This window comes from Cnephaeus nilssonii, assembly GCF_951640355.1.
Source record: "Cnephaeus nilssonii genome assembly, chromosome: 11".
Lineage (NCBI taxonomy): Eukaryota > Metazoa > Chordata > Mammalia > Chiroptera > Vespertilionidae > Cnephaeus > Cnephaeus nilssonii.
Window position 1 is genome coordinate 87,330,605 of NC_137082.1, and position 25,510 is coordinate 87,356,114.

Genomic DNA, 25,510 nt, shown 5'->3' on the forward strand with positions numbered 1-25,510 from the left:
TAAACATACGTTTACCATCTGACCCAACAATCACATGCCTTGGTGTTTACCTGAAGGAGTCGAAAACTATGTCCATACAAATACCTGCACATGGGTATTTATAGCAGAAGCAACCAACTGTTGTTCAGTAGGTGAATGGAATGTCTAGCTGATATTGAGTTATTAGCTTGAGCATCATTTATTTTAGAAATATTGTCTCAGGGCTCAAAGGCTATTATTAATTTTACAGATAAGACTACATAGTCAATATGATTCTTCTTTATCACGATTGTGTTGAATATCTATCTCCTTAATAAAGGCAAATGTTTACAGATAATTATTTATCAGAGAGGCTCCTATGGAGCTGTAGAAATTAAAGCCAAAATGTTAAGAATTACTCATATACTACCAGTCATCCAAAATTAACAATAAAGCATATTTAAACAAGGGATGATAAAAACATAATTCAATTAAACAATATTGGCAAAATTTCTAATTTAAAGAAATTTTGCAATGGCATCAAAAGTCATTTTGCCTCTTAACAATGTAAGTATCAAAACAACTATAAGTGGCTCTTCCACTTATATTATGGAAAGTAGTGTGGAGTTAAAAAAACACACACCTCAAAACTAAAAATAGAACTACCATATGATCCAGCAACCCCTCTTCTGAGTGTAAACTCAAAGGAAATTAAATCAGCACCTGGAAGAGATATCTGTACCCCAATGTTTACTGCAGCATTATTCACAATAACCAATATATGTAAACAAACTTAGGTGTGTGTCAACACATTAATGGACAGAGAAATTGTGGTACATACATACAATGGAATATTATTCAGCCTTAAAAAAGGAGATCCTGCCATTTGCAACAAAATGGATGAACACGGAGGACATTCTACTAAGTGAAGTAAGCCAGGCATAGAGAGAAAAATACTGAATGAACTCAGTTATATATGGAATCTAAAAAAGTCAAATACATAGAAGCGGAGAGTAGAATGGTGGTTACCAGGGGCTGGGGGATGAGAGAAACAGGGAGACGTTGCAGTAACATAGGATAAGCCAGTCTAAAGATCTGCTGTACGGCCTGGTGACTACTGTTCATACTGAACACTGGACAACTGCTAAGAGAGTACATTTCAGGTGCTCTCAGCACACACACAAACACATAACTATTTGAAGAGAAGATATGTTAATTAGCTTGACTATATTAATCATTTCACTATATATATCAAATCATCGTTATATTCCCTAAAATATACAATTCTTATTACAAAATAAAACTTAAGCCCAGCTGGCATGGCTCAGTGGTTGAGCATCGATCTATGAACCAGGAGGTCAGGGTTCGATTCCTGGTCAGGGCACATGTTTGGGTGGTGGGCTCGATCCCCAGTGTGGGGCGTGCTGGAGGCAGCCGATCCATGATTCTCTCTCATCATTGATGTTTCTATCTCTCTTTCCCTCTCCCTTCCCCTCTTTGAAACCAATAAAAAATATATTTTAAAAAAAGAAATACAATTAAAATCACAGAGCATAAATGGACTTAATAAGTCTAAGTTTCTCTTTTTGAAGAAAGAGTAGTTTGTGACTAAACTTGGGATAATATATTGGCTTTGATCATGATCAGTGCCAATTAGTGGCAAATAACTGATTTTGGCTGAGAAAGCATTTTTCAAAGGCTCTCCTATAGGAAACTCCCCGGGGGAACTGGACAGTGGGTTGACTGGAATAACACAGAGGCTCTGCCGCTGCGGAGTTAGCTGTTGCCTCTAAAGCTGCCAACTCAGCTTCGCTCTGCGAGCAGAGAAGTTGCAAAGGTTAGCCCTCAGAGAGAAAATTAAATCACCATGTCTTGGGAGAAAAGCAAACATCAACATCAGTAGGAACCGTGAGCAAGAAACCAAGTAAGTTATTCATGAAGGAATTTTCTCCTTTAGCGGGAGCCTCTCCAAGCCTCCCCCTCGGAAGCAGGCTGCCCGTTGATCTGTAAACAAGGCAGGAGGAGGAGTCCCCGCTCTGGGGATTGATGCTTCGCGAAGCCACTCCGAACTGCTTGCATTCTGCTCTCACCCGCCTCTACGCAAAACAGTTCATTTTATACTAACCCGTATTGCATTTACTACTATTTTTAAATCCTCTAGACACATATGACCACCATGACTGAAAGAACAGAACACTAATGGAAATAAAACATGTTGTAAAAAAGTGTAGAGAAAACAGAACTATTCATTTGGATGAGGCTGGCCTGCATATGATGAGAGAGGGCAAAGAGCCCAGATACAATAAATACACGAACGAACATGCAGGAGGACTCTGTCCCGCTGCTGAGTTTAGTACGCGAGCCCAGCAGCTTTGGGCCAGTGCCTGGTAAGGTGTCCTCGGAGGAAAGTGGACCCCTGAGAGGCACCAGGAAACCCTGCTCAGCTGCACGTCCGTCTGACGACACTGACTGTCACATTTTATTACTTCCTTTCCAAGTCCTTCCCTTTTACTCGCACACACCCCCTCACACACATTGCCACAGGACTATAAACATTCGCAACGCTTTAGGTTTGCAAATTAGCAACATGAATTTGGAGGTGGGGGAGGTGGGGAGGGGGACAGCATGTGGGGGGGGGGCAGTGAAATGCCACCCGGCCAGTTATGCCTCAGAAGAAGAAGAGTTCAGTCTTACAGACGCGGCTGTGCCTTACCTGGTTGTGTAGTTCACTGACCACCGTGCCCCTAGTTCTGCCTCGGAAGCACTACAGATGCTGAGCGCTGCAGGCTTTGACCTTACACATTTCCCCAGAAGAAACTCCACAGTAACCTTTCACTTCAATAAAACGCTGTGCTCATTCTTCCCCTTGTACTCAACACACAGCAATCTAATACACCTCATCATGTGGCCCGTTACCATGGTAGCAATGAATCCAGCTGCTGAAATACAAAAGACTGACAAAAAAGTTGCTTTTCTCCCCTCCACCCACCCTGACAAAGTCAGATTTTTTTGTGTGTCTGGATGACAAGTTGAATTTGAATATATTTTTGTTGCTGACTCAACTTCGTGAGCAAGAAAAAAATAAGAAAAAGGAAGAACAGAGGTATAAGCATAGAAGGTGTCCAAAGCATTGCGACCAACTAATGAAATAACCGCATGCAGTTTTGAGTTGCCTCTAATCCCTTGGAATACTGATGATTATCTACTACTCCTGTTAACCAAACATGTTTAAAGGCCAGTTACCAACTCAACAGGAAATACAGCAATATCTCACAGCTCCTTTAAAAATCTAAAAACATGTTAAATGACTCAGTAAACACAGAGGCCGAAAACACTAGGTTAGTATATGAAGGGCTAGTCTCAGAGTGCTTTTCTAGGGCAAACTGCTAATCACAGCTCAGAGGTGGGAGGTAAAAAGTTCCATTCTTTTTTCCACCAACACCCTGTGTGTTTAACCGTTATTTAAACAGATTCGGTTTCAGTACTATTTAACGTGATCACAGTTTTGGATTTGTGGTGATACAAACTCCTAGAATCCACCAAACTCTGTTTGGGCTTTTACATGAAGAGTGGCAGGTCTTGGAGTGGGGACACTGTCGACTCTGAACAATCCTGGGACCCTCTCCCCCAAACCAACAGCGGCATAATCAATCTTTAAGGACCCCCCCCTCCCCCCGACCCAGTTTATGCCCAGCACTTTAAGGAAGGCTGATGAGGGGCCTGGGGCCTGGGGCACAGGGAAGGGCACAGCGGCTGTTTCTCGGCGGATAAAGCCAGGGACGAGTGGGCTGCCCCTCTCGTGGAGGGAGCCTCGGGGTGCGCGCAGCATTCTCTGCTGGGCTGAGCTCAGGGGGAATCTGCAGGGTCTCTTCCTTCGTGCTCCCCGTGCAAAGGGAGGCGGAGGAGAGGAGCTCCTCAGAGGGGCGGTGGTGGAGTCGCGCAGACGTGGGTTTGAAACCAGACTCTCGCCCGTACCAGTTCTGTGGTCTTGGGTGGATTAGTCAACGTCTCTAAACCTTAGTTGCTCTTCTGTAAAGTCCCCACTTTAAAGAGTTTTGAAAAGGATGAAATGAGAAAGCCAGCAAGAACTGAGCTTTAAACACACCAAGTGTTCAACAAACGATGGCTAGTGTTCTTTAGCGAAAATGTTCATGAGCTCTGAGGAAGAGGGACGATGAGAACGCCCACTGACACTTGACTTACCCTCGCTGATCCAACTGTCACTCCCAACCAGATACACGCGATCCATCTCACCCTTCACAATGTGAGTTTGGACAGTGACACCATATAAATATAATGATCATTTCAGACAAATAGCGAGGCTTGCTTGCTCTCCCCTACAAACCATCTAGGACAGTGGTCGGCAAACCGCGGCTCGCGAGCCACATGCGGCTCTTTGGCCCCTTGAGTGTGGCTCTTCCACAAAATACCACGGCCTGGGCGAGTCTATTTTGAAGAAGTGGCATTAGAAGAAGTTTAAGTTTAAAAAATGTGGCTCTCAAAAGAAATTTCAATCGTTGTGCTGTTGATATTTGGCTCTGTTGACTAATGAGTTTGCCGACCACTGATCTAGGAGGTTCTGACTGGTCAAAAGGTTGCACATATTCCCAGTGCTAAATGAATTATGGGAAGCGTGTTAAACTTGAAAGTTGATTTAAAGAAGATTTTAAACATAAAAGAAAAATACACTCAGTAAAAGAGCTCATTTTGATATTTATGTTGTATTCTCAAGGAACAGTCTTTTTTCCCAATTAAAATGGGGTATAAGGAATTTTCATCATAAGAAGCTTCAGAATAAAAGCAATGCACCCAGGCTGCCTGCCTATTTAACAATTTACTGATGTTGGGTCACCAGGAGCCTTTAAAAGGTCCCCTTGATCTGTAACAAGGGCTGTAAACTGCTCACCAATACAGACCTCTCCCCACAGTCCTCTAACTCAGGAAATTACCTGACACCAAAGCCAACTGCACAGGCACATTGGCATGAAGATCTCTTTGAAGACTTACATGCAAAGAGGCAGCCAGGGGTTTAAAAACAAAGCAAAGCAAAACAAAAACGTGGCAGAGAAAAATCTTCATCATGGGAAGTTGCCAGAAAGAATACAATGAATGCTGCACGTTGCAAGGTTTCTCTATCATTAAAACAAAAAATCCCCTCAACAAATCAGTAGAGATTATTAAAACAGTGTTGTGACTCCTGACGGCACAGCCCTGTGAAGGTGTGAGGAAGGCAGAACAGCCAAAAGGCAGGAAGCACGGGCCCGGACAATCCAGCCCTAGTCCTCCGCAGAGCAGCCGATGAGGGCAAGACTCGTAGAACCACAATTTGAATAATTCATAACTGTTCTCAGGTGTGGCTGGCTGAATGGAGACTCTCCCTGTTTGCTCTCATTTCTTTACCTTGAGCCGTTTTTGCTCCTACAGGTTGGTCATGTACCTAGTTGTTCCTCATTTTGTAAATCTAAGAGTCTACCGTCTATCTAGTAGTGAATGTAGCCGGCGACTGGAGCGTTTCACACGGTCAGCAAACATCCTGCCTGTGTCAGGTGGGAAAGCGACTGGTTTGAATTCTCCTGAGCATTAGCGCATATGATGTCAGTATATTTGGTTTCACCAAGTTTTCAATCCTCTTTTGCAAATGTTAGGATTAATGTCTCGCTCAGGGTGAACGAACTTTGTAATCTGTGCTGGTATGACCCACTTAATTTCCTAGGAAGAATCCAATCACCTGGGGAGAAACAGTCTGGGCCACATAAAGCTTCAGAGCTGACCAGGAAGTGGACTTGCCAAGCCCAGGGCCCGCAGAGAGGTGGGGGGGTGGTGGTGGTGCATGGAGGTTATTTGCTTCACTGCTCTCTCTTCAGGCACGAGGGCACCTCATTTCCCACAAACTCAAGGTCACAGAATGGGCTCTGAGGTCACAAGCTTGAATTAAGAGGCCTGGCTACAAAAAACCCTTGGCTGCTAATGTCAATAAAATGAAAACAAGGCAAAACAATTTGAACCTCTGTAAATGCAATTTTTTTGGGGGGGTCACATTTAATAAATATTTTTTATGATACCACAGGTGTTTTATTTTTTTGGGGGGGGGGTGGCAAAAAAGAAAACTTGTTAATAGCAACAATGACAAAAAGAGATTCTAATCTAAACAATTTTTGCAAGCACATAGCTTCTTGGGCCACTTTGAACAGCTGACCGAAAAAATATTAATCGGATTAGTATCTGCTCTATTTCATGAAAATTTCTTATGAAAGAACAAGGCTGTTGCAAGCTATCTCGATTTATATAACTCAATATCAAGATATTCTATTCTACCCTTAAGATGTTTTCGAAACATACATCGCTCTTTTGAATTGTATTAAGGGTGCTGTAAATAATAGGGGTTCTTTGTGATTTCCTGCTGTTGACACATCACATAAAATATATTTTTTAAAAGCACTGTGAAATTGATGGTTACATATCCTACAGATAACTTACTGTGGAACCTTGAGTCATTTTATCCTACCCACCTATGGAAATTTATTCCCAAATGTAAAGATTTATGAAATAACATTGAAGCACACATGATTCCACCCTTTGATAACCAAGATCTACATTTTGATATATTTCTTTAATTTATGTATTAAAACACTGGATCATTTTGAATATTGCTTTTTTTTGTTTAATGAATGACATGTAAAATAAACACTGTATGGTATTATCTATTCTTTCAAAATATTTTAAAATATTTGCATAAAATTCTATTTGGATTCATCAGAATATATTTAGCCACCCTTATTGTTAAATATATATTTAGCTCTTTCCAGGTTTCTTCTTTTTATAAGCCATGTGCCTTTATATGTAAATTTTTGGTCATAATTTAGACAATTTCTTTTGAATAGATTCCTGTGGGGGTGAGGGCTATTGAGTTTAAGTTAGCAAGTCTAAGCACAGGATTTTAGAATTGGCAGGATGCATACCTATAACTTCGTATAATACTTCACTGTATTGATGAGGAAACTGAGACTCACTGAGGTGAAATAACTGGCAGGAAGTCCTGCCATGAATTCTCCCAGGGCCAGGGCAGGACCTGGAGGCCTGGGTCAGCTCCCTTAGCTTTGGTAACGTCACCACGCTGACTCTCAATGGCGGTTCATCTCGGAGGTGCTCCCTCCCTGACCCAGTTGGTACCATCTGGGAAACTCTACAATATGCCCTGGAGTCCACGGCAGGGATGGGAGTTCCTTGGAGGTGGGTGACACTGGCTTTTCTGTCAGGGACAAGCCACATGGCAGTATAGCCACCTTCTGCTGGCAACAAAAGCGAGTGGATACTGCAAAGAAGCAAACACACTCCCAGGCCAGAATCTGTCCTGAGGAGGACAAAATGCAGAAAGATTCCAAGGGAGTTGGGAGGTCAGGATGCTCATAACGTTAGTGAGCTCCAATTGATAGAAAATTAGGAAGAGCTCGGAAGGCTCTGCATTCTTTGATGGCCTTGTATTCTGCCAAGAGGGTCTATGTGTTGAGTGGCAGACTCTAGGTAACTCACAGGGGGCGGGGAAGAAGTGGTGTCTGCTCTTCCTCCGGGACAGGCCCAACCCAGGAAACCAGGTGTGACTGCAGAGCCAGGATGATGCCGCCATTTGAGTACATCTGTTCTTTTTTAGCACGAGGGGAAGGGGAAGGACATGTCTGAAAATCAAGTCTACCTGTGAAGTCAAGGGAACAAGGAGACTCCTGAGACCTTGCTCTTGAGAGAATTCGTTTTCTTAGTCTGAAGACACAGTACTCAGAGATCCTTGTGTGTGTGTGTTGTCTCTTGCATGTAGCTCATTCATGTAGCTCATTCTAAAATGAGAGGACTTGTTCTAATTCAGCATGTTTTAATTAAGTGCCTTCTAAAAGCACATACAGTATAAAATGTTGTCAAAACATAGAAATGCCCTTCAACCTGGAAGGGGAGATAAGATATGGATAAAGAAAGTATAGCTGTAGATATAATAAATGAGAAAAATATAATTAACTGACTTGACAGTAGATAGATAATTAGTGTTGTTTAGCCAGAATATTGCGGGGCGGGGAGGGGAGGGGGAGTACCCATTTAGGGTAGCCTAAGCTCGGAAAGCATTTGCTGTTGGGATGTTAGATATAGTTTCCCAGACTCTTTAACTTCGTGCTTACAGACTTGGACTATATGAGCACGGCAAACATTCTGGAGGTCTATGGAGGGATGTGTAGGTACCCCAAGAGCATAGACAGTGATGCAGATCAGATGCAAGTGTGATAGAAGCTGGGCTTCTCCCTTCCATTCTAACCTCCCCCTGGGAAAGGACACGAGGTTAAGTCATCAGTGACAAGGTGAGGGGAGAGGGCGGACGTAACTGCCTATGAAGTAAAATGTGCATGTAGATTACAGGGAATGGCATGGAGAGGCCAGAAAGCAGATGCAATGCCGTGCACCCTGCAGGCCCTCTGTGGAAGTTAATTATTCATGACAATTATGATAAAAATAAAGCCTATTAGAAAATGAGGCAACAATACAATTAAGGTAGGACCGTAGGAGAACAAATTATTATGGGAAAACAGAGAGTAAGAGATAGTTGGAAAAGATGTAAGGTGAATTAGGGGGAAAGGTAAAAAGAGAAGCATATGTAGGGTTGGAATGAATGGAAAAGGTTCATGTGGTAAACACCTTTTATGTACATTGACTCATAATGAAGACCCTGGGCACTCTGGACCCTCCTGGCAAATGCTCCATTGGCAGGAACCATTCATCTGCACTTTGGAGGTGCCCATTTATGATACTGAGGAGCTCACTGGAGCCAACCTGGGAGGTATGACCCGAGCGCCACGCCTCACACTGGCCATTCCCCATCAGGCCATTGCGTTCCGTTCACAGCCTCCCGGGGACATGTGACATGGAGAAGCCACACCCCTCGGTGAAGGTGAAGGATACCCCGGAAGGGCGGTGACAGAAGCCTGTGCGGAGGCACGGAAGCTGTGGAAAGAGTAGCTGCACATAACGTGAGCAGGTGCTCCCTTCCCACTGACGGCCCCGCAGTGGGCTCCCGCCAGGTGGCACATTAGGAAGGCCCTCCGGATATGATATCCTAATCATGACCTATAAGTAACGCGAGGCAGGAAGGCCTGGCATTCTGTGGTTCATCAGAAATCAAAAGTGTTTTTGGAGGACACTTTACATCCCATTCCATTTACAGCCTCCCAGTGACGTGTGAAATGGAGAAACGTAGTGTTTCTAGGCACCTCTACACATACACTGAACAGAGAGAAACCCTGAACACACCCTAACCCTACCCCAACCCTGACCCTAACCCAAATGGGGAAAGCCATTTGAGAGCACGAGTCCTAGCAGCTTCTTTGTTCTGTATTCTGTGAAAATTATGTCAAAGATGTTAAGGTCAAGTCCCTTTGATTCTCTCGTCATTCTGTATATAGTCTTATAAGACTATAGGGAAGGACATTATTTTTATTGTTTAATGAGCTACTTCTGAGAAAGCTAGTGTTTCACCAGCTCATTAGAAACGTCCGGGATGGCTAGGGCAGAATTATGGCTTGGGTCACCCAGCTGAAACTAACGTCAATGTTTCAGTTATTCATTGATGTTCTTCAGAATCTTAGACACACCTCCACTGGTTACTAGGCAACCACAGCTTATTGAAGTTAGTATACAGTAAGCATCAACTTTATGTGTGAGTATGAAAGGGATCTGAATATTTTAGTGAGAAGGCAATCATGAGCTGAACTAGACTATTACCTTTGTTGTTAGGTAAGACAAAATACGAGGGCCTTGAACATCTTTCGGAAAGTGGATTAATAATATTTTACTGAAAAGGCTTTGTGCTTACAGGTGACAACTACACACAACAGCCTCACACTGGACTGTGCAGAAAATGTCAGCCATTTTTATCCAGTGGAGGAATTCCTGTTAAGAACGGAGTTATGCCAGAGATTGACATGCCCTGCTTCTGAGGCCCCTTCACTCCTAGTGTGGTAGAAGGGAGAATCCCAGAGAGAAGGGGAAGGTTTTTAGAGTAGGGTCATTTCGCCATTGTGTTTACCGTCTGCACGTGTTTCCTGCCAGAGGAGAACTCCAGGTTCAGTGGAGAGGTGCCCGGGACTCAGGTGGTGGCAGGCCTTGTCTTTCTCAGGGTGGAGCCCACATGGAGGCGGCATGTGAGCTGAGGGCTGAGTCTGTGGCGGGACACACCGTAACAGGGTCTAGTCTGTTGGACTGGCCATGAGAGAGTCATTTGCTGTGGCTGAACGGGAAGAATGGAAGAACGCAGCCGTATCTGGAATGCAGCAAGGCTCTTTTCTCTCCAAATGTGCCTTTTTAGATGCTACTACCCTGGGAAGAAATTCAACTTCAGAAGGGAAAGCATGTGATCCTGGAGTTTATATTTATTAGGAAGGCATGGTGTAATATAAAGACCTGTTCTGAGAAAAAGACAGCCACCTTACTTACCTATGCAACTAGAATTGATATAAAAAGTGCATGTATTTGTCTGAGTCCGCAAGCATATTATAAACACACATAATTATGATAAACTTCCTAGCCCACTGTTACAGAATTGTTAGGAATTAACAGAATACAGAGGTACATTATTCCTCTGCTTTGATGATTTGAAACCATCAGTTTCAAAGTTTAAGATTTTGCTAAAATGAACTATACAGATTCAAAAGTCTGATTTTAAAAGTTACAAGATCAACTGATGGTTAAAATACAAGCTAAAACAATTAAACAGTCACTCACATGAACAGATCAATATTAAAGCACATTATTATTAATTTTTGTAAACTCACCATAATCCTTAGTTTTTGTTAGGAAAACAACACCACCGTTTTAAAAATTATACTCACATAAAAAGAAATAGCATTCTGCAAACTCTTCTGAGGAAATAAAGGGCCAATTGACCAACAAAGACAACTTAACAAGGCAGGGACAGAACTAAGAATGCCAATGGAATTCTTATTTTTTTCCAAGATACTGTACAGCACTCAAAGACAGACACAGCAGTATACATATGCTCATACTGTAAAAAATTCTTTTCCGCCCTAGCTGGTTTGGCTCCTGCAGACTGAAGGGTCCCGGGTTTGATTCCGATCGAGGGCACATGCCCAGGTTGGGGGCTTGATCCCCAGTGTGGGGCATGCAGGAGGCAGCGCATCAATGATTCTCTCTCATCATTGATGTTTCTATCTCTCTCTCCCTCTCCCTTTCTCCCTGGAATCAATAAAAATATATAAAAAAATTTTAAAAAGAATTATTTTCCACTTCTGTATTTTCAACACGTTATCCATATAAAAGTAGTAGACCAAAGACATAGCTCTGTATCTTGCTGTTTTACTATATCGGGTATTTATGGAATACACATGTTTAAAAGAAGTGGATATGTTACAATCACTTCAGATGCCATTTTTAGCACCACGCTATGCTTGTCACTGCCTGGATTATTGTGGTATTTCCATTAAAGGGCAATCTGGGTTTTCACACAATTAAATATTCACAGCCATGCACACAAGAGAGTAAGCAGGATGCGGGCCAGGGGGACGTTTCTGGTTTGTTCAGCAGTATGTCTAGCACCTGGCAAAGCTCCTGACAGTCACCTAATAAGTATTCTCAATAAGTATTTGATGAATAACAAATCTACTTCTACAGATTTACAAATAAGAACCAAAATCAATCTTATTTCCACAGTCTCTTCTCCTTAGACTCAAAACTTCTCTTGGGGGAAAATAAGATCAAGAATCTGGGAACACTGGCTTGTCTGCTGTTTGGTGGAGGGCAGCTAGGTGGTAGGAGATTCAGATGGGTCTTGGTTGTGGCTTGGTTGCTGATTGTTGGGGTGGTACATAACATCTCGGGGCCTCATCTTCCTCAAATGTAAAATTAGGGGGTTGCTAAGGTCTGAATGTTTGTGTCCCCCTCAAATTCACATGTTGAAATCTTAGTGCCCCACGTGGTAGCATTAGGAGGTGAAGCCTGTGGGACAGGGGTCCTCAAACTTTTTAAACAGGGGCCAGTTCACTGTCCCTCAGACCGTTGGAGGGCCAGACTATAGTTTAAAAAAACTATGAACAAATTCCTATGCACACTGCACATATCTTATTTTGAAGTAAAAAAACAAAACCGCAAAAAGACCCGCATGTGGCCCGCGGGCCGTAGTTTGAGGACGCCTGCTGTGGGAGCTTGTGGAGAGCGGCTACAGCGTTTGGACAGGTTCAAGCCTCGGACTAATGAGAGGGCACGGTCCTCTCGTGGCAAAGCCACGTGAAAGTCCCAGCACAGTTATAGCCAAAGGCTATCGTTGTAAGCTTGACCTTATGGTCCAAACCTGTGGTCCCACGTGGCTGAGTGATATGGGCTGCGGGAGGTGCAGCAAGAAAACAAAGCTTGATCAGGTGCATGTAATAGAGTAGATTCGAAACCCAAGAGAACGTTGTAAACACCTTGACCATGCCCTTACTTTGCCTCGTGGAATCTGGCTATAAAATAAAGACTTGACTTGCATAAGGTAGCTTTCATAAGCTACCCAGTCTCTCATATTTTGTTACAGCAGCCAGAAAGGACTAAGACAGTGGTCGGCAAACTCATTAGTCAACGGAGTCAAATATCAACAGTACAACGATTGAAATTTCTTTTGAGAGCCAAATTTTTTAAACTTAAACTTCTAACACCACTTCTTCAAAATAGACTCACCCAGGCTGTGGTATTTTGTGGAAGAGCCACACTCAAGGGGCCAAAGAGCCGCATGTGGCTCGCAAGCTGCAGTTTCCGACCACTGCACTAAGACAAGGGTCTAGGATAGACTTTCGAAAAAACATCCCTTATGAAGTCTAAATCCCATAATTATAATCTGTGGCAAATTTAACTGGGCATTACTTGGAATAATTATACTTTATTTATCCCAGGCTCCCTGGTGCCTAGCCCAGAGCCAGTGGACCTAAGAGATGTGTAAAATATAATTAACAAATGAATGAATAATCATTACAGGTATAAATGTGTCCTAAGCATCATTAGAATTTTTCACAAAAGGAAGGAACCTTTCACTATGCATGCTGCTTCTTTCTTTTTATACAATTAAAATGAAGTCAGAAGATAGCTGTTTGGAAATTTTGAGTTTTATTCATATCAATTACTATTTTTATACATAGTATTTGAATAGTGTGATTAAAAAAATTAGAACACATTTACGCACTCTCTTAAGAAGTGCTAATAGTATCGCTATGTCATTTCATAAATATTCTTAAAGAGAAAAAAGGAAGAGAGACAGAATCCTTGCCTTTAAAACTTCCTTCTCTAGTGGTGATTCTAGAAAACATGCAGCCCTAAAGTCTATCAGTCCACAGTTTTGGACGTCATCATTTCCAGGCATCTGCTTGCATCAGTAAGTGAGGTTTGTGCATAAGTAGGTCTCAGCCACAAGATGCTACATCTCTGAAGCTCTCATAGCACAGGAATAGGGCTAATTTTAGCATCAACCTAAACATAAACTCATTTGCCAATGAGAAAAAGATCTGTAGACTTATAAATAGCTTACTCCTCAGGAAATATTTTAAATAGAAAGTTCTAGCATTATTATACAGGCATATTTGCATAGGATTAAATTATAGGATCTTTAGAGTGGCAGTTTGCTGCAGGGAAAAGATATGGCTTAACATTCTGGTTCTGCCACTTACCAGAAATATGACCTTGGCAAGTCACCTAAAATCGTGGGACCCTAGTTTTCTTATCCAAATAAGGGAGAAATAATAGGCAATTTTAGGGGTTATTATGAAAGTTAAATAAGAGAATGTCAGTGTGGAGCATCTGCTTTGGTGGCTGGGACAGAGTGGCACAGGTCCTCTCAGTATGGCCCCTGCCCCATAATGGACTCTCTTTTTGCTTGTAGTGGCCGCAGTGTTATCATCTTCACCAGAAACACGCAAGCATATCTCCAAGTACAGCCCTCCCTACTTCATCCAACACCAAGGAGACTACTTTGAGCTTGGTACAGGCAATTCACAGATTAAACTTGTCCTGGATGAAAATTTCGGAGGGAGGACAGATGGATAACATGAGAACTTGCAACATGAGCCCATGAATGACTGAATGAGATGGCTTTTTCTTGCTGGGGAGCGGGGGTTCTGTCATCTACAGTAAGAGCTGATCTTCTAGAAATGACCCACAGGGTTATGTGAACTCAGAGACAGCACTGATAACTGTTGACACAGGAAGGGTTTAGCAAGGACTTCATAATGACTAGGCTAGTGCAAGTCACCAAGGAGTGCATGTTGTTTGTGGGTGAGGGGGGTTTGGAGAGGGGTGAGGAAGCGAGGAGAGTCTAGGCAGAAGAACCGACCTGGGAAAAAGTAAAGGCACCAAGAGCATGGCTTAGGGAAGGCAGATCATGCCTCTGTTAGCAAAGGTCAGCTGACGAGCAGAGAGGAAGGCAGCAAGTTAGAGGCCTGCTATGCCTGTGTTATGACACGCTTAGGAACACAGGACATAGGCTTAGGAAATTAGGCCACAGGTGTAGAAACATAGGCCACAGGCGTAGGAACATAGGCCACAGGAGTAGGAACATAGGCCACAGGAGTAGGAACATAGGCCACAGGTGTAGGAACATAGGACACAGGCGTAGGAACATAGGCCACAGGCACAGGAACATAGGACACAGGAACATAGGACACAGGCATAGGAACATAGGGCACAGGCGTAGGGACATAGGACACAGGCATAAGGACATAGGACACAGGCGTAGGAACATAGGAGACAGATTTTGCTCTGCAGCTGAGGGGGAGCCCGCACTGGCTGTGAAACAGAAGTGGGCGGTGGTCAATAGGTCATATTGGCCTGTTGGTCATATTTCCTGTGCTGTTTTCTGGATGTTATTTTCTAGTCTCACAACAGACTAGACATATCGTTCCAGGTGGTGAATGTGAGGTTCAGAGTTTAAGTAACTTGCTGCTCAAGATTACACATTCTTAAATTAAGCAAATGGCAAGAAAAGAGCAAGAGCATATTTAAAATATTAATTTCAGAGCAAACCATGAAAGAATGGAAATAATGAGGTCTGAGTGTAAATGAGGAAACTGATTCAGGCAGCAATGCTTTAAAAGGAAAAGAGAGGAGGAACACTGGAAAGAGGGGATTTGTGTTCAAAGCAAGGCCATTCGAGATTCTGGCAAGATCTGATACAGGTATATCCAGAAGTACCTAGGCTTGTTAATAATAAACACGGTGGCCTCTGAGTTTGAAAGCTAGTTGATGACTCTATGACACGGGAGATAGTTGAACATGGTAGTTAGTGCTCAGGCTCAGAAACCAGACTGGATTTCAATGCTCACCCATCTTCCTTAAGCTTGGGCAGGTTATCTACCCGTCCGGGGCCCTATTTTACTCATCTTTAAAAAAGAAGACAATAACATGACCCACGTCGTGGGGTTGCTTAAGCATGAAGCGACGTCAGTGTGTGTGCTTCACAGTGTTGGAGGAATTCAGTACCATCAGCCAGTGTTGCTGTGTGCCTTTGTCCTGTTCACCAATCATGTATTTAGACATTCTCTACAGTGTGCCAAGCACTGGGCTGGTTTCCAGGGACATAAAGAGGGATAACACATTATTTCTGCCTTTAAACACATTTGATTTTCCCCACATTATGCTATGCGACTCAGCAGAAGTACTACTGACTACATTTAGGTTAAAGCACTTTCCCGGACTGTTTGGGCACCAGGGATTTAAAAATCTGTATTCATCATGTTGCTCATTTGTGTAATGAACATGTCCACTCCTCCAGTAGGGCATTTAGATCTGTTCAGCCTGAGTTATCTTTATGAAAGGTGCTTCCCTCGGCCCACCGGGAAACATCACGAACTCAGTGGGATCATTTCAGCAGTCTCCTCCTACGTCTGTGTACCAAACCCGCAGGAGTGGAGTGTTTGTGCCTCTGACTCACGAGTCGCTCCCTCACTAATTCATTAGACTTATGGGAGATGTAGTATCTATGATTAGTGGGTGTATTTCTCTTCCCAAGAGTATTTTTTTTAAACAGATGACTTTATAAAGCCTTATTTTTTGTAAGCTGGGGAGAAATGTTAAAAATGAGAATTTTCAGTGGCTGTACCAAACTACGAAAGATGTGTGCTGAGAACATCGGTTATCCACGGCATCGTAAGCCACACCATAAAGTCATTCATCCCTGTATTTCCTAATCTTCGGCAATGAAGGGGTACAAGTGATTCTGCTCATAATGCATTTTCACATCGTCTAAAGGGTTCTCAGTTAGGCATCGAGGTTTAACATTAGCATTGGTTGAACAGACGAAGACTGTTGGTAGGAGGGACACCATGTGCTCTTGCGTGTGCCCACAACACACTAACATGGACAGGTGAGTGAGCAGTCACAGTGGCCTCCGAGACAAGGTTGAAAAGGGACACATCCACATAAATAAATGAGAAGAAGGAAAGGAGCACAGCAAGGCACATGCATTTAAAACAACCAAGTGAAGTGCCAAAGTAATGAAGTGAAAAGCCACTTTCATGCCAAGGAAGCCCTTTAGCATGAGTGGGATTGTTGGGACAGTGGTGAACTGTTTATCTGTCAACAAAGACAGACACTGGCATCCTGACCACCTTGCTTTCCAATAGAGCCAGTGTCTGTTATGGGAAAAGTGGGATGTCCAGATCATCAGGCATTAAGCAGCAAACCACCACCACTGGCAGGGAGTGGTCGGGTCCATACTGAAATAGATCAGAAGCTCTAGATGTGTGAACGTAGGAATGAGGGCGATGCCGCACTGAGAGGTTCTTCTGTCATCCGTACAGACATCTAACATGTGAATATTAATAAAGAAAACATCCGCCAGGCTGGCGTGGCTCAGTGGTTGAGCATCGACTTATGAACCAGGAGGTTGCTGGTTTAATTCCCGGACAGGGCACATGCCCAGGGCTCATTCCCCAGTAGAGGGTGTGCAGGAGGCAGCGGATCAATGATTCTCTGTCATCATTGATGTTTCTATCTCTCTCTTCCTCTACTTTCTTCTGAAATCAATAAAAAAAAAATATATATATATATATATTTTTAAAAAGAAAATATCCTATTTGGTATGCATTTGAAAATTAAAAAAAAATCTCATTAATGTGATAAGCAATTTGGGAGTATCAACAACTATTTTATTAACAGCAACAAATTAACACTACAGCATCACATAGCTTAGAATATGGCTTTAAATGTATTACGTTAAATATTTTTTTCAGTGTAAAGAAACCTAACTTTACATTTAACTTTTAATTTATTTCCTGAAATTCATTTATTTTCCTTGGAAGAAACACGTGACCCCTGCTCTCTTTTCTTGGATCAAACCACGACTGTATATATTTAAAACATGGAATTTAATCCAGAGAAATGGTTACCCAGATGATGAAGGATCGAGAGGTAAACTTGGAAGAGTGAATCAACTGGATGGAGATTGGCAGCAGTAGGAAGACAAAGGCACAGCTGCCCGCAGGTCTCAAGGGACAAAGGGAAGTGGTGATGTTACTGTAGCTCAGAGTTCAAGGTCACAGGGGCCAGCTCCCCTGGAACCAAAGTAGGAGCAAGACAAGGAATGGAAGCAGAGGTTTGAGCAGGTACAGACCAGCACAATAGCCAAATAGCGAGTTAAGTAAATACGCTCTCCAGTCTCATTTTCTCCTCCAGGGTAATGTTACGCTAGGCAAATTGATTTCCTGAGATTTGGAAAGGGTACTAAACTTAGCGCCTGAGAACTGCATTCTTCCCACATCTCGTACATAAATGAAATCACCGACTTAGTTCCACATACCATCCCAGTAAACCCAATTTACACACCCTCAAGATGATGAGAGGATTGGATTATCCATCGTCATTCTGAAGATACCCAAAGCATAAAGGAAGCTTCCCTGTCTTTTGGATTAGATTTAGATGGTGGTCGATGCTCGGGCAGTTGCATTGTTTGATTCAGAACTGTGATCAGAGGTATAGTCTGATGTTCTAGAAAGCCCCATTCTTCCAAGTAGTCACTCAAGCCACACTTTGAAAGCCGCGCTCAGGGGCAGGTGGAAAGACACACGACTTCCTCGCTGAGCCCACTCAGTCCCTCCGTGCCTCTCCGCTCTGCTGTGCAATGACTGGCATGTGCAGAGGAACTGCAAAGGGCCCAATTGCAGGCTCCCGTCTAGTGAAGCACGGAAGGGGGATTATGTCTGATGAGGTAAAAAACACTTATCTGTCCTTTTTATGGCCGGCCAAACAAAGCTGACTGTGCACACGTGAGCCTGTGTGTGTGCTTCACGGTACGCAGCAGTTAGAAACTGCACCCACCCTCAGCCATGCCCGGCTTTAATGTAAGCATTACCAAACCTCCCTGCCCTCCAGGGCAGCCGCCGAAATGCCAGCCTTTCCCACACGCAGACCGGTTAATGATTACACTGCCATTACCCCGTCACATTTTCCTCTAGTTCGTGCCATTAAAACATGGTTCTGTCTCATTTTGGCTTATTACTCTGATATGAAATACGTTAATACATTTTAAAAATTAGGTGACCTTTAGCACAGAATGAAGTATGATGGCATTTGCTTAATAGAGACCAGGAAGTGAAGTCGAGGCCATCGCTATACCTCGCTCACCAGAGTTCACATGGTGTCTGATGATGCAAAATAAATACAAGGCGCAAAATTATGGCTTTCACTGTCTGGCACCTTAGTAAAAGTACAAAACGTTGGTCAGATTTAATCCCATTTTTCTTTCCACGCAATGAGAGAAGCACTCTAAGGAGAAATAGTTCAGTGTCCTTAAACTCTGTCTCAGACACTCACCTAAACTTCAGTGAAGAAACAGCATGAACTTTCCAAAACCATCTGTTCTTTGAAACGGCGCTTGGCTATGGCATTTAAGGACTCCCCAGGCACTTCATCCAGCGAATGGTAAATCCTATTTGCCTGCAATGAGAAAAATAGACTTTTATTTACCTAAGCAGCTCATACTTCCATGTTTATTATAGAGACAGGAAGCCAGATCAGGCCTCCCTAGAGCATATGGTATTTTACAAGTTCTCTCACACCCTAATAATGATCTGTAATACTCAACTTAGAGCCTTGGTTTTCATTATAAGCCAGTCGGAGAAAGACAAGTATCACATGATCTCACTCATATGGGGAAATCTAATGAACAAAACAAACTGAGGAACAAAATAGATCCAGAGACACAGAAGCATGGAACAGACTGTGGGATCTCAGAGGGAAGGTGGGGGTGGGGGTGGGTGGTGGGTGGGTGGGAAGAGATCAAAGACCTTGTATGCATATATGCACAACCCATGGACATAGACAATAGGATGGTGATGGCCTAGGGTGGGGGTGGGGGGTTGGAGGCTGGTTAAAAGAGGTCCATGGGGGGAAAAAGGGGACATATGTAATACTTTCAACAATAAAGGTTATACACAAATATTTAGAAAAAGAGACATGTGTGCAAGAAGTCATTTTGTAGATGAGGATGGTGAGGGTGAAGTGATGCGCAAGATTACGCAGCTCATTAGTAACAGACCTTAGCATAGTGGCCTTGAATCCTGGGATCTAAACCTAGCTTGATTAAACACCCAGAAACAGAAAAAGATGAAATCTTCCGTGTTTTCCAAGTAGGCCATTTCTTGGAATAGTGTGTCACCATAATTTCTACGAAAGCCAAGGAAATTACAGTTGAGTCATAGTGTCCTAGACCAGCACCTTCTCTACTGATTTAAGCTCTAGCAGTTGTAAGTAGGTACAAACCTGAGATTATTTAATGATCCACAGGATTTATGATGTTTGTAGTAATAGCATAAATAGTAAATAGTTCAGAAAATTGCCTGTTAATGATTCTTAACGAAGCAGAACGATTTGACAAGCTGTTGCCTTCTGAAAAGACTCGCCTGTGAGAACTTAAGGAGATTGGCTCTAGATTTCACTTCCCATAGCTGACGATTTCCTGTCCCTCTGACCTAGCTCCCCTGCCACTATCTCCATCACTAGTGTTTCTCATCATCCTCTCTTCCTCCATCCTTTCCCCTTTCCTTCTTACCAGCACACAGGCTGGCTGTTTACTATGCCAGGTGCTAGATGGCTGGAAGCAGCAGAGATTTGAAGCTCAGAAACGCCCATGTTAAGATGAAGGGAAAAAGTGGGGAGCAGGGGAGATCACAGGAAATAAAGGGGAGAAGGCATTGGACAGCATGGGGGTGGAGAAGGAAGGGACAGAGGAGCCTCGCTCTGCACCTGATGAAGGGTACAGGTGCCCCGATTCCATCCCCACCCTGTGCTTTCCTCTCCCAAGTGTTTTCTTGAACCCCAGGTTGTCTAAAATGATTACAATAATTATTTAGCTTCCTCGGTTTCAGGCATCCTATGATTTTAGACTCAAAGCAAAAATTCTATTCAATAATCCCCCCTGCCTCTAATCCAGGTTCTCAGGTGTATTCACTATTGCATGAGATTTATTTAACAGCAGATAAAGAAAATGTCATGACACCATTAACCCTTGTTCTGCCATGTTAGAATTCCACCGTCTCTCCCTGTACTTAGATTCTAAGTACACTCATGCATTTGGCATTCTTTGAATTAGAACTAATATTGGAACAGTAGTACCTCTAGCTTCTTAAAATACATGCTACTTTTTCTAAAAAATTAAGGCTCAGATAAATTAGATTTATGCTTCTGGGAATAAGTTAGATATTAAAAACATAACCCCCCCTCAAAAATGTAGTTCTCCAAGCCATAGCATCAAAAAATAAATGGAAATCTTACACAATATCATAGGTACTTTCATTTAAGACCACATATATAGTTTACACATATAGATGAACATCCAACTATATCTCTCTATATAAAAGCGTAATATGCAAATCGACTGGAAGATGGAATGACCGGTCGGCTATGACACGCACTGACCACCAGGGGGTAGACGCTCAACGCAGGAGCTGTCCTCAGCCGGCAGGCCCCGATCAGTCCCCCCCTCCCCCCCCCCCCCCCCCCCCCCGTTAGGCTCTGACCGTCCTATGGGGAATGGGGAACCAGGGTTTGGTGGCGGTGAACGTGGGCGGCGCTGGGGCCCCCGATTGCCCTGCCGGTCGCCCCACACAGAGGGCGACTGGCGGTGGCAGCGGGGGGTGGGGCCGGCTGCCAGCAGCTGGGGAAGATTGGCTCTGATCACAGGCCAGGCCTAGGGACCCTACCCATGCACAAATTTCATGCACCGGGCCTCTAGTCTAGCAATAGAGAGACACTCGAGATACCCTTTGGTAATGGCCTCTTAGGATGATGCTACTGGTTGTTGCTCCTCTCCCTGGCAGTTTTTAGAAGGATGTTTTGCATTCAATTTTTCTCCCAGGTCCCTGGGTCATCCCAGATTGCAGTAGACTCAGAGGCTCAGGCAGAGATGCTGTGTTCAAGTCCCCCACAGGGTGGCTCAGGTTGTGCACCTTAACTAGGATCTGTGACTCCAATAAAAGTTACAACTTGGATGATATCTTCACTGTCAGCTGGCTTTAGTTTCTGCTGTTCCTCCTCCACCAAGAAGTGGCAGTCCAGCCTGTTTCTCACAGGCTCTGATCAAAAGCAGCTGTCGGATCTGCAGGCAGCTCCATCCCTCCCCTCTTGGCTTCTGTCCCCTGGAGCAGGCAGAACTGAATCGCATCCATCATTCTTTTCACTCTCGAGCCTCCCAAACTGCCGCCGACTTAAAAGCATCAATCCCACTTTCTCCTCTTGCTGCAGCCCTGGACATGTGCAAAGCAAATTTCTCATGTGAACAGTGAGTAGGAACAGAAACACGTTTCCTCTCTTTAAATTCTTATTTAAATTCTCCATCAGCCATCACCTTCTGGTTTGACTAACGTGTGACTAGATATTAAATTTAGTGTCATGGGGTAAAATAAAATACTTTCTCCTTTGTCTAGCTCCCTAAAGAGCTTTCCGTTCAGGGTCCCGACTAGTTAGGAGTCAGTATCTTACCATGGAGCCCCGCAGAGAAAGAAGAACCTTGTTCGTTTGGAAGTGCCATATTTTAGGCACGCGGATTGGACGGAAGTGCCATATTTTAGGCACGCGGATTGGACGGAAGTGCCATATTTTAGGCACGTGGATTGGACGGAAGTTGCAGGAGGCAGATTTTTGCTCAGTAAGAGAACCCCACCAACTTAGAGCACACAAAATAGCATGGACCCCCTAAGAAAGAGTAATCTTCACACCAGTGGTGTCAATTTAAATACAGGCTGGAGAATCATTTGTGGTGGTGGGATTTGGTCAAGCACAAGGATGGTGTACGGAGTCACCCCCAACTGAGATTCTGTGGGAGCTAGCCAAATGTTAGATTGGAGTTAATATCCACATTTTATTTAGATTGATGTCTTTACTGATCTACCCATCGAAAACAGCACCCCTCCCTCACTCTCTTTTGCTTGCCCTGATATATTCTTCTGTATAGCGCTACTTATTATCTATTCATCATCACTGCACACTAGAATATAAGCTCCATGAAGGCAGGAGTTTCATTCACTATTGTACCCCTGATGCTCAGAACAATGCCTGGCCAATAGTAGGCTTGTAGTAATATTTGTTGCAGATATAGATATAGATATAGATATAGATATAGATATATAGAGATATAGATATAGATATAGATATATAACGTTATCTACTTTCCTGCACCTCCCAGCTCTACTCTTGGAGCTATTCCTCCATACCCAGACCCTCGGAGTCCCTTCACTGTAGCACGTTATACAAAATGGCCATTTTATGTGCAACTGCAGGGCAGGGGCTGTAGTATTTCTTTCTTCATCACCTTTAGCACGTCATCTTTAATGAAAACTAATAATCCTCACTAAATGTTGATCTGATTGACGGTGGGACAATTAGCAAACATGAAGCTCAGCGTTTTCTCACTTGGTTTCTACACAGGGTGGCGTCAACTTATCCAGGTCATTTCTCCGGATAATTAGCTATTGGCCTAAGAATGTCAAAGTGGCGTAGGAAGCTACAGCAAAGTGGATGGGGGCTTGTGGCCTTTGGACTAAATTCAGAATCACCCCAGACACAAGGCTATTAGGTCAGAGTCGGGGAGATGATGGGACCTTCTGGATGCTTGAAAGCTGGGGACGGAAGGCTCAGGGAGACTCAGGCACTCTCTCTGTTCCAACGATTTGTTCTTGTTGATGAAGAATTCTGCCCGAGAACCAGGAAGGTCTTGGATGTCTGCACATATTTCCTATTAAGGTCATGGAGTGTTACTTCTAGCTCCTAGGATAAAGAGGCTTTGGCACTGGGACAGTCTGACATTCAGATCCAGTGTGGCCCAGTCGCAGAAGGGCAAACTCACACAGTGTGGTGGGCCCCTCCCACCAGGGATTCGGGGTGCCAGGGGAAGTGCTGCTGAGACTGGCTGCATCTGCTCGGTGCTAGTCAGCCACCTCGCTTCGGGGAACTTTTTACGTCTTTGGCCAGATAGGCAAATTAACCTCAGAGTACGTCTGTAATTTCTGTCCATCACATTATCGCCCAAGGATTGCAGACGCATGCACTCCCGTTAACGATGCTATCAATTCAGGCACGGATACAGGGAGAGTAGAGTCCCTGCCTGCCTCACCTCCTTGTCATACAGAACAGGGCCGGGAGAGGACATCTGAGCAAGTGAAAGATAGCAGCAGCAAAGGATTGAGTTTCGCTCTTGACATTTCTGACAGACAGGGATAGAAAAGTCATGCTCCATCACTTAGGTTAAAATAAGGTAACGCAGAGAGAACAGCAGCATTTGGACAAAATAGCTGTCAGAGGAATGGACATATACATTCAGCCTGAATGGAGAATTTTTTTACACCAGAGAGCGAGAAGCCTGCTGACGCACAGAAACACTCAAGGAAAAATGATGGGGACTCGCCTGTCAACATCAGCTCAGGCGGGGATTCAGCCAACTGTTTTACAGGTGCTGGGAGGCAAGCAGGTGGTGTGTAAAGGATTCCTCAGCTGTTTCTTGCACGGCACTTTTTCAGAGCGACTGCATTTGTGCTTCCCTCTTTCATGTCTTCCTGTAACCTTAAGGCAGCTGCTTTAATGCAAATAATATTTGCATTTTAAAAGAACATTCTCCCCCAGGTTTAATGACTTGAGCTCAGAGAGGAGCGCCATCGCTAAGAACTGAATGAGCAACCATAATTTTTTTCTTTTTTTTCAAAATAAGAAATGAAAAAATAATAATCTATATGTTAGTACTTATGAGAAGGCAGATTTAATTAAAAAATGAATCAAGAGATGGCTGAAAACTTATAGAGTTTTTTCTTTTTTTAAATCAAAGTAACTTTCTTTTTAGGAAGTATGGCAAATTCAATGTATTATTAAAAAATAAATATATCTTTCACAACCCATTGCCCAGAAACAATCACTATGTATGTTTTATACATTTACTTCCAATTATATAGACATATGTATGTATATGCGCGCGCACACACATATACACCTATAATTTTTAACAAAATAGAGGAATTATAAACTATATATAATTTTGTTTCAAGTTTTTTTTAACTTTTTGTATCCTATTATTAGTAATCCATATGTATTCAGCATAAATACTTCCTCTTTTATAGCTATGAGATTTTATCAAACTTGCTAATTAAAAATATAACACATATGAAAAAGGAGGACCTATGTAATACTTTCAACAATAAAGATTAAAAAAAAGAGGAACAAGAACTACAAAGCAGAAAACAATGAACAAAATGGCAACAGCAAGTCCTTATTCATCAATGATTTTAAATGTAAATTCAATAAACTCCCCACTCAAAAGACAAACAAAAAAACACATATGAGGACATGTGACATCCATGATCACTGAATGCTCCTTTAGTTTATTCAAGGACTTCATATACACTCACATGTACATAGAACACATGCCTGCTACAGCTCAGGGTAAGACAGTAGGTCATCATTCTATTTTATAGTAGTGCTTATTTGGTTGTAGAAATCCCTACTGCACAAAACCCATGTAATCCCACAATATCAGAAAAATAGGCATCTTCTCAGAATACTCTTTTAAAGAGAATGATTCTCATTTTGTATCTTTTTAAAAATACAACTGCAAAACCACTAAGTGTCTCATTCACTGACACAATTGCTAACCTGAACTACCTCAAATTTTCTTAGATGAAAATCTCTTTTTATCAATGAAATGGAACAATATGCAACTAAAACAGAGTATAGGCCAAAACTACTCTATAGGGTGACCTCATTAAAACTTTAAACTCTTTGTTTTGAAATTAATTCCAAGTAAGGCAGAAAGATTAACATAGTTTTGCTGACAAGGAAAAAAATAACTTTATCTAAGCTCAACCCTTTGTCTCTTACAGCTCAATACACCTGCCTATTGGTCTAAATAATTGCATTGAACTGTAATGGTTAAATCAAAATGTGTCAAAGATTTAGCCAATTAATTTATAAAAAGACAAAATTTTAAACTAGGTACATACAGGTATATCTATCATAGATTCTAGTGAAATTTCATGGTAATATATGACTATCGATATCTTGTTCA

At 42.8% G+C, this 25,510-nt stretch overlaps 1 protein-coding gene across 10 annotated transcripts in view; it reads right to left on the reverse strand.

Annotated features, from left to right (window-relative positions):
- The window catches only part of DTNA (dystrobrevin alpha), a 305,164-nt gene that overhangs the window by 142,021 nt on the left and 137,633 nt on the right, over positions 1 to 25,510 (reverse strand). For 9 of the 10 annotated variants that reach the window (XM_079785103.1, XM_079785102.1, XM_079785104.1 and 6 more), the window contains exon 2: positions 18,778 to 18,900. The gene's annotated coding sequence lies outside the window, so the exon portion shown is untranslated. Of the gene's footprint in view, positions 1 to 2,671; positions 2,703 to 18,777; positions 18,901 to 25,510 lie in introns of those variants that run through there. The other variant, XM_079785105.1, reaches the window with a different exon arrangement.